The sequence below is a fragment of the Mesoplodon densirostris genome, chromosome 14 (genome assembly GCF_025265405.1).
Source record: "Mesoplodon densirostris isolate mMesDen1 chromosome 14, mMesDen1 primary haplotype, whole genome shotgun sequence".
Classification (NCBI taxonomy): Eukaryota; Metazoa; Chordata; class Mammalia; order Artiodactyla; family Ziphiidae; genus Mesoplodon; species Mesoplodon densirostris.
The window spans coordinates 73,735,175-73,745,988 of record NC_082674.1 but is presented as its reverse complement, the minus strand read 5'-3'; the positions used below and the strand labels follow the sequence as shown (position 1 = coordinate 73,745,988).

The window sequence follows — 10,814 nt, the reverse complement described above, 5'->3', positions numbered from 1 at the left end:
AAAATCTCTCTCAAACACATTTCTTCCATTGCTACTATCACTGTTTCAGTTCATACTATCAGACTGTAACATTTATTCACTTACCAAACAAATTTATAAACAGCTAGGATAAGGATGAACCAATATTAGATTTGGGAGCTAGAAAGATAGAAAACAAATAAAAACTTACAATTTCAAGGGGCTTCCCTGGTGGCACAGGGGTTAAGAATCCGCCTGCCAATGCAGGAGACACGGGTTCGAGCCCTGGTCCAGGAAGATCCCACATGCTGCGGAGCAACTAAGCCCGTGCGTCACAACTACTGAGACTGCATTCTAGAGCCCGCGAGCCACAACTACTGAGCCCGTGTGCCACAACTACTGAAGCCTGCGCACCTAGAGCCCGTGTTCCCAACAAGAGAAGCCACCACAACAAGAAGCCTGCGCACCGCAATGAAGAGTAGCCCCCACTCACCGCAACCAGAGAAAAGCCCGCGTACAGCAACAAAGACCCAATGCAGTGAAAATAAAATAAATAAAATAAAATAAAAATAAAAACCAAAAAACTTACAATTTCAAGCCTCAATGAATCTAGGGGAAGTCCAAAACAAATCAGAAAGTACAGTACAGTATGATTAGTGCCACATACATGTATGCTAAGGGAATACAGGACTACAAAAAAGTATTTCTGACTTCTACTTCCCCCCAAAGACTTAGCATATATTTTCCATGTTCCCTCCAAACTATAAACATATCCCTACTGGAGCACTTAACACATTATATTGTTTATTGGATGTCCAAAGCCATCACAACTTAACATGTTAAAACAGACCTCAATTCCCCCACCTGCACTTCTGCTCTCAATCCTGCCTCCACCCTGCTCCTTCCCAGTCTTTCCCATGTCACATGGCACTGGCATTTGTGCAGGGATCAAGGTCAAAAACCAAGGCATTGTCTTTGTTTCCTCTTTTCCTGAACCTCATCAAATCCATCAACAAGCCCTTCGGATCTACCTCCAAAATATATTCCCAATCCATCCACTTCTGTACACTTTTATTATCACCTACTTGGTTCAAGCCACCATCATCTCCCACATGGATTACTGCAATTGTCTCCTAACTGGTCTTTTTGCTTCTGTTGCTCCCTGCAACCTGTTTTCCAAACTGAAATCTAAACAATCATTTTAAAATAATGAGATCCTGCTCAAAACACTCCAATGGCTTCCCACTGCAATCAGAATAAAAGTCAAACATTTTTTTTTACTTTAATCTCTAGCCTACAAAGGTAGCTCATATTTTTTTTCTTTTTTTCTTTAACATCTTTATTGGAGTATAATTGCTTTACAGTGTTGTGTTAGTTTCTGCTGTATAACAAAGTGAATCAGCTATATGCATACGAATATCCTCTTATCCCCTCCCTCTTGCTTCTCCCTCCCACCCTCCTTATCCCACCCCTCTAGGTGATCACAAAACACCAAGTTGATCTCCCTGTGCTATGCAGCTGCTTCCCAGTAGCTATCTATTTTACATTTGGTAGTGTATATATGTTCATGCCACTCACTTCATCTCAGCTTACCCTTCCCCGTCCCTGTATCCTCAAGTCCATTCTCTATGTCTGCATAGTTATTCCTGTCCTGCCCCTAGGTTCTTCAAAACCTTTTTTTTTTTTAGGTTCCATATATATGTGTTAGCATATGGCATTTGTTTTTCTCTTTCTGACTTACTTCACTCTGTATGACAGTCTCTAGGCCCATCCACCTTACTACAAATAACTCAATTTTGTTTCTTTTTATGGCTGAGTAATATTCCACTGTATATATGTGCCACATCTTCTTTATCCATTCATCTGTCAATGGACACTTGGGTTGCTTCCATGTCCTGGCTATTGTAAGTAGTACTGTAATGAATGTTGTGGTACATGACTCTTTTTGAATTATGGTTTTCTCAGGGTATATGCCCAGTAGTGGGATTGCTGGGTCATATGGTAGTTCTATTTTTAGTTTTTCAAGGAACCTCCATACTGTTCTCCAGAGTGGCTGGAGATTTACATTCCCACCAACACTGCAAGACGGTGGTTCCCTTTTCTCCACACCCTCTCCAGCATTTATTTTTTGTAGATTTCTTGATGATGGCCATTCTGACCAGTGTGAAGTGATACATCACTGTAGTTTTGATTTGCACGTCTCTAATAATTAGTGATGTTGAGCATCTTTTCATGTGTTTTTTGGCAATCTGTATTTCTTCTTTGGAGAAATGTCTATTTAGGTCTTCTGCCCATTTTTCGATTGGGTTGTTTGTTTTTTTGATATTGCACTGCTTGTATATTTTGGAGATTAATCTTTTGTCAGCTGCTTCATTTGCAAATATTTTCTCCCATTCTGAGGGTTGTCTTTTCATCTTGTTTTTGTTTTCCTTTGCTATGCAAAAGCTTTTAGGCTTCATTAGGTCCCATTTGTTTATTTTTGTTTTTATTTCCGTTTCTCTAGGAGGTGGGTCAAAAAGGATCTTGGAGGCAGCTGCCGAAGAAGGCAGAGGGGCAGGTCCTGGTTCTCGACAGCCAAGGCCATCTCCTGGGCTGCCTGGTGACCATTATGGCCAAGCAGGTGCTTCTGGGTCAAAAGGTGGTGGTTGTGCACTGTGAGGGCATCAACATTTCTGGCAATTTCTATAGAAACTAGTTGAAGTACCTGGCATTCCTCTGCAAGCAGATGAACACCAACCCCTCCCGCAGCCCCTACCACTTCTGAGCCCCGAGCCACATCTTCTGGCAGACAGTGCGAGGCATGTTGTCCCATAAGACCAAGCAAGGCCAGGCCGCTCTGGACTGCCTCAAGGTGTTTGATGGGATCCTGCCACCCTATGACAAGAAAAGGCGGATGGTGGTTCCTATTGCCCTAAGGTTGTGCGTCTGAAGCCTACGTGGAAGTTTGCCTACCTAGGGTCCCTGGCTGATCAGGTTGGCTGGAAATACCAGGCAGTAACAGCCCCCCTGAGGAGAAGAGAAAGGAGAAGGCCAAGATCCACTACTGGAAGAAGAAGCAGCTCACAAGGCTATGGAAGCAGGGCAAAAAGAACACAGAGAAGAAAATTGACAAATTCACAGAGATCCTCAAAACCCATGGATTCTTAGTCTGAGCCCAATAAAATTGATGGTTTATTCTTAATTTTAAAAAGAAGAAGAAGAAACAGGATCTTGCTGTGATTTATGTCATAGAGTGTTCGGCCTATGTTTTCCTCTGAGAGTTTTATAGTGTCTGGCCTTACATTTAGGTCTTTAATCCATTTTGAGTTTATTTTTGTGTATGGTGTTAGGAAGTGTTCTAATTTCATTCTTTTACATGTAGCTGTCCAGTTTTCCCAGCACCACTTATTGAAGAGGCTGTGTTTTCTCCGCTGCATAGTCTTGTCTCCTTTATCAAAGATAAGGTGACCATATGTGTGTGGGTTTATCTCTGGGCTTTCTATCCTGTTAGACTGATCTCTATTTCTGTTTTTGTGCCAGAACCATACTGTCTTGATTACTGTAGCTCTGTAGTATAGTCTTAAGTCAGGGAGCCTGACTCCTCCAGCTCTATTTTTCTTTCTAAAGACTGCTTTGGCTATTCGGGGTCTTTTGTGTCTCCATACAAATTGTGAAATTTTTTGTTCTAATTCTGTGAAAAATGACTTTGGTGGTTTGATAGGGATTGCATTGAATCTGTAGATTGCTTTGGGTAGTATAGTCATTTTCACAATGTTGATTCTTCCAATCCAAGAACAAAGTATATCTCTCCATCTATATGTATCATCTTTAATTTCTTTCATCAGTGTCTTATAGTTTTCTGCATACAGGTCTTTTGTCTCCATAGGTAGGTTTATTCCTAGGTATTTTATCTTTTTGTTGCAATGGTAAATGGAAGTGTTTCCTTAATTTATCTTTCAGATCCTTCATCATTAGTGTATAGGAATGCAAGAGATTTCTGTGCATTAATTTTGTATACTGCTACTCTACCAAATTCATTGATTAGCTCTAGTAGTTTTCTGGTAGCACTTTTAGGATTCTCTATGTACAGTATCATGTCTTCTGCAAACAGTGACAGTTTTACTTCTTCTTTTCCAATTTGGATTCCGTTTATTTCTTTTTCTTCTTTGATTGCTGTGGCTAAAACTTCCAAAATTATGTTGAATAACAGTGCTGAGAGTGGGCAACCTTGTCTTGTTCCTGATCTTAGAGGAATTGCTTTCAGTTTTTCACCATTGAGAATGATGTTGACTGTAGGTTTGTCATATATGGCCTTATTATATGTTGAGATAGGTTCCCTCTATGCCTACTTTCTGCAGAGGTTTTATCATAAATGGGTGAATGTTGTCAAAAGCTTTTTCTGCATCTATTGAGATTATCATATGGTTTTTATCCTTCAGTTTGTTAATATGGTGTATCACATTGAATGATTTGCATATATTGAAGAATTCTTGCATTCCTGGGATAAACCCCACTTGATCATGGTGTATGAACCTTTTAATGTGCTGTTGGATTCTGTTTGCTAGTATTTTGTTGTGAACTTTTGCATCTATGTTCATCAGTGATATTGGCCTGTAGTTTTCTTTTCTTGTGACATCTTTGTCTGGTTTTGGTGTCAGGGTGATGGTGGTCTTGTAGAATGAGTTTGGGAGTATTCCTCCCTCTGCTCTATTTTGGAAGAGTTTGAGAAGGATAGGTGTTAGCTCTTCTCTAAATGTTTGATAGAATTCACCTGTGAAGCCATCTGGTCCTGGGCTTTTTGTTTGTTGGAAGATTTTTAATCACAGTTTCAGTTTCATTACTTGTGTTTGGTCTGTTCATATTTTCTATTTTTTCCTGGTTCAGTCTTAAAAGGCTACACATTTCTAAGAGTTTGTCCATTTCTTCCAGGTTGTCCATTTTACTGGCATACAGTTGCTTGTAGTAGACTCTTAGGATGCTTTGTATTTCTGCAGTGTCTGTTGTAACTTCTCCTTTTTCATTTCTAATTCTATTGATTTGAGTCCTCTCCCTCTTTTTCTTGATGAGTCTGGCTAATGTTTTATCAATTTTGTTTATCTTCTCAAAGAACCAGCTTTTAGTTTTACTGATCTTTGCTCCTGATTCCTTCATTTCTTATTCATTTATTTCTGTTCTGATCTTTATGATTTCTTTCCTTCTACTAACTTTGGGTTTTGCTTGTTCTTCTTTCCCTAGTTCCTTTAGGTGTAAGGTTAGATTGTTTATTTGCGATTTTTCCTGTTTCTTATTGTATTGCTATAAACTTCCCTCTTAGAACTGCTTTTGCTGCCTCCCATAGGTTTTGGGTTGTTGTGTTTTCATTGTCATTTGTTTCTAGGTATTTTTTTTATTTCCTCTTTGGTTTCTGCAGTGATCTCTTGGTTATTTAGTAGTGCATTGTTTAGCCTCCATGCGTTTGTATTTCTTACAGTTTTTTTTTTCCTGTAATTGATATGTAGTCTCATAGCATTGTGGTCGGAAGAGATACTTGATATGATTTCAATTTTCTTAAAAAAGTCAAACTTTTTAAGGTCCTACATGATTTGGCCCCTACCTTCACTTCCCTAAATAGACCTACTACTCTCTTCTTTGTTCACCCCCCAGCTTTATTGGTTTTCTTTCTGTTCCTCTGCTGTGCCAATCTCATTCCACTCTGAGACCCCCTCCCTTGCTTTCCCTCTGTCAGGAACATTCTCACCCCCAAGCCCTTGACATGAATGGCTCCTTCTTACCCTTGGCAATTTGGCTGAAATATCAGAGGGTCCTCCCCAACCTCTTACCTAAAGTAGCCTCTCTCCTACTCAATCACCCATTAGGTTATCGCACTGAACACTATTTAGAATTACATTACTTATTTCTTCATTTGTTTATTGTTTGTCACCCCCCACCAAATGTAAGCTCCAAGTGATCTAGGCTCTTGTCCAGTCACTGTTATATTCCTAATGCCTAGAAGAGTGCCCAGCACAAAGTTGGTACTCAATAAAACATTTCCCAAATAATGAATTTTGATGATTCAAACAAGGTAGTTTCAATGGTAGGAGGACTAACAAATGAATGAGTAGTAAAGAAAAAGAAATAGAAAATGTAGATTTCTTTTACAAAGCATGATTGTGAGAAGAAAGGTAGAACAAAATTTGGGAAAAGACCAGGGTTGCTGAAGGGCCAACAGAAGAGGAGAAAAACTAGCTTCTTAATTTCCTCTATGTCAAGGACCCCTTTCAGAATTAAGCAAAAGCCCTAGGTCGTTACCCCAGGAAAATGCAAACACATACAAAACTTTACAAACAATTCCAGGGGGTTCAAGAACTCCCCAAATTTCTTGTACTCCAGGTTAAGAATTCTTACAGTATAAACACAATGACGATTCCTAAGACATGGGTTAATGTTAACTTAAGGAGAAAGGCCAATAAGCTAGTAAGAGGAAACCCAGGTAAAAGGTGTGCACTGTCCTTTGAGACAAGACAGAAAAAAGCAAGGTCAGGTGACGATTTAGATAAGAAGGGGTAGAAATCTGAAGAAGTTCCTGCCTGGCAGAATTTTAATTTTTCAGTGAAACAGGAGTTAAGATCACATGCTACAAAGTATCATCAGTGCTGAGCAAAATATAGTATGTGCTCAACAAACATCTATTGAATATTTTGATAGAATAATTGAAAATACTGGAGTATCTTATATAGGATTTTGAAATCTGGTTCCACAAAAGGTCAACTTGTTTTCTTTTTAGAAAATTGTCTCCAAATGTTTAGACTGAAAGACACTTTGAAGTAGGAGGGAATAGCTTCACTAACAGAAGGATGTAGAAAACCACATAAAATTTTATGAATAATTTTGAGGTGGGTTCTGTATTTATAAAAAAATAAGTGAATAAATGTTTTGGGAATTCACTTCAAACAAAACAGTAAGGTCACTTGTTTAACCTTTCTTAAAAAGAAATAATCTCTCCAGTCATTCCACCCAAACCCAAGCTCCTCGGTTCTCTTCAATCCAGACTGTACTGTAAAGAAATAACTTGCCCTTTTTAAGGAGCATAAAACAGTGGCCTTAGGAGAAGAATCATTTATCAGTTCCTCTTGGAAACATAAGAAGGGGGTCAAAGAGTAGTTGTCAAGAGGTTTTTCAGAACCAAAGGAATTTAATATAGACTGACATAAATAGCATAACTAAGACAAATAGAACTACCTTACTAACCAGCACACTTCAAGAGATTATCATGGGGTACGTGTACAAGAAAATTCACAGCAGTGTTCCTCATATTTACCAAAAAACACAGAAACCCTAGTGTCCACCAACAGTAGGTAAATTGTGGTATACTCTTACAATGGAACACCACACAACAAACTAACTACAAGCAATAAAAAGGATCAATCTTAAAAACAATGTTGAGTAATGAAGCAAAATACAAAGGAAAACTTAGTACAATCTCATCTACATAAAGTTCAAAAACAAGCCAAACTAGGAAGTGCATGGTCACATACAAAGATGGTGAAACTACAAGGAAAAGCAAGGAAGTGGCTATCATAGAAGTCATGAAAGGGGACAAGGAGGAGCGTGTGATGGGAAAAGGGAATGAATAACAACACCTGCTCTAACTGCCTCTGTATGTGGAGTACTTTTAAAAGCAAATGATCCTAAAACAAACGGAAAAAGAAGCACCTGAAGAAGAAGACAGAGAGGCCAGAGAACGTCTACATCTGTTGGGCCATAAGCAGTGATTTTTTTCAGAAGGTAAACAAGATTTATTTTGGAAGCTGCCATTAAATAATGCTAAAGTGTATACTGTTTAAAATAAATATATCATTAATGTATCTTCCTAGTTATTACTCACTAATTAAGACTAAATGGCTTAGTTCATTCATCAATTAACATACAAACAAAAATCAGTTTTATCCTGGAGGCAGATCTGAATAATGTAACACTTTCCTTTCATAGTTATAACTAAACTATTTTCTTCTAGTTGCAACCCGATTATTCTTCTATTTATTTCCTTACAGGTTAGGAAAAAACACAAAAAAAGTGTGCTTGAAATTTTGAAAACCACTAGAGGAAATTTAAAACAACGAATATCGTGAGATATAATGGCCTGAAGTGGAAAAAGGAAAACAAACAGAGACCCTGTGTCATCTATGCAACGTTTCCTGAAATCGCTATCTTTGACTTTATTTAAAGAAAAAAAAATGTATTCCTATGCGTGTTTAGGTATCAGCTTCCTGATCGCCGCAGAGTTATTCAATTTAAACCTCAAGTACTTTTTCAAAGGAAAGCCACCGTACCCTGCCTTTCTGGTGTATAATTTCTACTGTAATTATATGAGATTTTCATGCAATTGCCTACATAATCTTGGTCCTTCACCTCGCCAAGTCTATAAAGTGGCTTAGAAGTGAGAGGCTGGGAGTCAGGAAGAGCCAGGTTGAACTCCCAAATCTCTGGCTTCCAAATTCCTCAGCTCCACTCCAGAGCGTTTCTAAACAGAACAGTCCCCGCAACGACCAAGCGGAGAGCCGCGGTAGACAGCGAGGCGGTCACCATAGGAACTGGGCTCAACCCTAAGTTCCCGAGAAACGACAACAGGGGCAAAGTTTGCTCCTGGCAGGTTTCCCTGGACCGCAACTCCGCCCGCTACCGCCCCTAACAGCGGCTCCAGCAGCCAATACCCACCTCAGGGGTCGCCCTCAGCCCCTAACACCCGCCACACCCGCCCCCTGCAGCTGCCCTCTCAGAGGCCTTCTGGCCCAGGAGATGCTTTTTACCCCAACACGGCGCATCCCCGCGCTTCTACCTGGGGCTGCGGGTCCCTCCCCAGACTTCTCGGCCTGCCGTCCTCTCCGGAGCTCATCCTGGCGACTGCCAGGACTCCGCCTCCGTCAGGGATCCAGGTCCCTCGAGGTCTCCATCCTCCGCCCCTTTCCTCTCCCTTCCCATCCCAAATCGACCTGGCCCCGCCCCGGGGGTCGGAGGGAGGCGGGACCCGGCGGGAAGGAGGCGGGGGCGGTTAGTGCCGGCCTGCGCCGCCATCGGCCCCGCCTTCACGCTCTGTACCTGAGGGGACTCCTCCTCCACCTACCTGGTGCCTTCGCTCCGCTACCGTCCAACGCCCCCCCAAGTCCCTGTGCGCACGCGTACCTGGCTCGACCCTCCCTCTCGCGGGGACTACAAGCCGCCCGCGCGCACCCACGCACGTAGCGACGCGTACGTCCTCCTGTCCGCCTTACAGGGCGCTTGAGGATAATGCCTCTTCCTGGTCCATCCGCGCTGCGCAGGCGCACGCCCACGCAGCGTCTAGACGACCCCTCCGAGAGTCCCGTCTCCTAGTAACCAGCAGCTTTCCCCTTTTCCAAGACTTTTTCCTTACTCCCTGGGGGCGGCGACCGCACCTGAGTGGAATGCGCATGCGCGGGGCTCCATTCCCTCCAGCTGCCTTCAGTTCGCTCTGGGACACCTGCTGCTTTGCTGCCGCTTTTTTGTGCTATTTTCCCCAGGGATCGAGTATCATTCTGGACCCACGTTCAGTGAATTCGTTACTCCGCAGAGTTGCTCTTGGGCGCTGGGAGGGTGGTGCGCTCTCGGTCCGCAGTCAGGGGCCTACTTGCGGGGAGCCTCCCGGGTCGGGTGCTGCTGCTTGCAGCCTCGGGGGAGAGACCGTCCTGTTGGGGTGAGCGCCCGCAGCCTGCAGTCTGGGGAGCCTGCGGACCCCGAGCCCCGTCCGCCCAGCACCATCCAGTCTGGGTTGAATCTGGGAGTGACAGAATTAGTGATGACAGCGCAGGTTCCTGACCGGTATGCCTTCTCCAACAAGCCAGGCCTTCTCCAAGTCCCCTTTGAAGAAAAACTGATCATGGTTAACAAAAAAAAGAAATATCACTTGATATTTAATATTGTACAGATTCTGCTCCTGTTTAATACCGTTTAAACTTGTCCTCTCAATTAGGAGCCTTCAGTCTGGGAACACTCATTTAAGTTAACCAGGTGTAATATTATTTTTGGCCATCCAAGTATGTTAATATTGACCACATTACCTAAAAATGAAGAAATGAACTTTTTAGGGAAAAAGAATGAGAATTGCATTATTCTGACAAATTTTTGGAGCTCAGCTGGAAAAGAAATACTGTCTTTTTAACATTTCTTAATGTTTAACATGTTCCACTTTTCTTAAGTAACCCAAGGGCTTCTGAACTCTAATGGTGGCTTTATCTCCCTGTCTTTTCCTACAGATGAAATAGATAAACTAGGTTTTCATAGCTGTTCTCTGATGATCTTGGTATAGTATTCGCCTGTGTATTTCAAAAGTAATCTCACATTTGAAGACACTAACAGTTCCTGTCTTTGCCAGATGAGTACCCATTTTTTTCCCACAATGTATTTTGACAGGCATAAATAAACTTTACGTTAGAACGAATTTCACAGAACTGCATTTAAATATGTGCCATATGTTTTTCCAATCTCTGCTCTGATTTTTTTATGCCAGTACATTTTATTTGTTATTTGTGCCAGTACATTTTCTCATATTTTGTAGCAATATTTTCAGATATCATATACTTTGTAAGTATAGCTAGATACTAAAAAGTTAAATCGTGTCCCTGTTATTTTAGATAAAGAAGTCAGAGGTCCCAAGAGATACATTTCCTGTGAAATATAATTACACCTAACTGATAAAATAAGTTACAAAGAAGCATGAGCTCTCAAAGACCATCCTGAAAAGTTATTTTAGGGAAAACAAAGTATAATCTCATTTCCTCTTAAAATACTAAGATTATTTTGAATAAAATTTTCTCATGATCTAGCATTATTGAAAAGAAATGGGGAAAAATGTACAAACCTCAGAACTCTAAGATGGAGTTGAA

The 10,814-nt window shown here is 41.2% G+C and overlaps 1 pseudogene; it reads left to right on the top strand.

Annotated features, from left to right (window-relative positions):
* Positions 1-2,573: 2,573 nt before the first annotated feature.
* On the top strand, positions 2,574-3,110 carry LOC132501865 (large ribosomal subunit protein uL13-like; annotated as a pseudogene).
* The last annotated feature ends 7,704 nt before the right edge of the window (positions 3,111-10,814 follow it).